Source organism: Nanorana parkeri, unplaced genomic scaffold (genome assembly GCF_000935625.1).
Source record: "Nanorana parkeri isolate BGI_ZX_2015 unplaced genomic scaffold, ASM93562v1 scaffold188, whole genome shotgun sequence".
NCBI classification, from domain to species: domain Eukaryota; kingdom Metazoa; phylum Chordata; class Amphibia; order Anura; family Dicroglossidae; genus Nanorana; species Nanorana parkeri.
Window position 1 is genome coordinate 1465762 of NW_017306456.1, and position 1962 is coordinate 1467723.

The window sequence follows — 1962 nt, forward strand, 5'->3', positions numbered from 1 at the left end:
AATTAATGTATTTATTTTAGTTTTGTATAGAGCGGCTTTTTTATGATCTGGGGCTCAGTTAGAGAAATTTCTTCACGCTTACCATCCCGGTGACAACAGGAAGTGAAGGGAAATCTCCCACGGGAATGCAGACGCATTAAACATTCGCAGTCCTTTGTGCGTCTGCTGACTGAGGCCCCACCGCAGATTCAGCCAATAGGATTAAAACATAATCGAAAATCAATTTGGGATTGGCACGCCCCCTCTCTTAAAGGGAACTCTTCATAATTACCTTATCAAAATTGCTTTTCCATTTCAATTTGCCTTCAGCCGGCATGATCTCCCTTGCAGGTCGAAATTCCACTGTTAAAAAATGTTGAACTATAAAACGTATGTTTACATACATATAAATCAGACATTCAGGAGGAAGCATTTCCTCAGTCTTCCCTCCCCCGTGACAGTCTGCTGCAGGCAGGACGAAGCATTTCCTCAGTCTCCCCTCCCCCCGGTGATCAGACTTCTGCAGGCAGGAGGAAGCATTTCCTCGGTCTACCCCTCCCCCAGTGATCAGTCTGCTGCAGGCAGGAGGAAGCATTTCCTCGGTCTACCCCTCCCCCAGTGATCAGTCTGCTGCAGGCAGGAGGAAGCATTTCCTCGGTCTACCCCTCCCCCAGTGATCAGTCTGCTGCAGGCAGGAGGAAGCATTTCCTCGGTCTACCCCTCCCCCAGTGATCAGTCTGCTGCAGGCAGGAGGAAGCATTTCCTCAGTCTCCCCTCCCCCCGGTGATCAGACTTCTGCAGGCAGGAGGAAGCATTTCCTCGGTCTACCCCTCCCCCAGTGATCAGACTGCTGCAGGCAGGAGGAAGCATTTCCTCGGTCTACCCTTCCCCCTGTGATTAGTCTGCAACATTGTAACTATGTGGCAAGTCACAAGGTGAGAGGCTGCAGCAGGGGCTGATCTGTGTCAGTCCAGGAAGTAGATGGTGACCCTGGATGATGCCTGAACAAAGATGGCGCTGTACTTCTAAAGAGAAAAAGCAGATGACGGCATTATCAGGGGGAGTCATGTGACCCTTGTGAGAGGTAATACATGCACATTGCAGAGCATCAGTAGCACACGACATAACAATATCTGAGGTTTGCTCGGCTTTCCAAGGATCTCACGAGATAATTGGCATTTTGTTTTGGCGTGAGGGAGGAAATATTAAACATGATGACATCGGCCATAACGTCCTATACATCCCATTACGGTGTCTCCATATTTGTCACTTCTCGTAAAGCAGTAAAAACCTTATTATACCATAAAAGACTCTTATAAAAGGAGTTCAAAAGACGGACAAACGCGACAGGCGACCAGCGCGGAGCCATTACAAGCCTCTCATACGTCTCATTCCTGGGCAGCAATTTATCAGTATGGGTTCCGAATGGAGGAGAACAGGAAGCAATAAACAATTTCATGTCAGACACGCATGTCACATCTGTCTCTGCGTTCCGTCATCTGCACAGCAAGGAGGTTTGGGGGGCTTCATCGACATGAAAGATACAAAGTTCATGTGCGTGTAAAGTCCGGCGTCCCAATACTTTTGGCACTATAGTGTATATAGGAGGCATAAGGGCTCCAAAACGCGTTGGTTCAATGAAACCGAAAAAAACTGTTATTTGATGAGTTCACTGGCTTTGTTGGGGATGCTCACCTAAATCAAGGGCTCCCCTTAAATGTGACTCAAAACCCAAAAACACAACAGGAGCCCCAGGCCAAATGGTGAAAGAAGTAGCTTTAATGATTCATCTCATGATCACATAACACAGCCAACGCGTTTTGGGGGTCAACACATGGGCTTGAATATTCCACGTGGTTGAAGAACTCATAAGACAGCTTGAGCTGTAGCCCTCAGAAGATCATTAGGACAAGAGGACAATTGGACGACACCTGTTGACCCCCCCCCCCCCCCCTCATCACCCACCACCACAAGAAACCATTT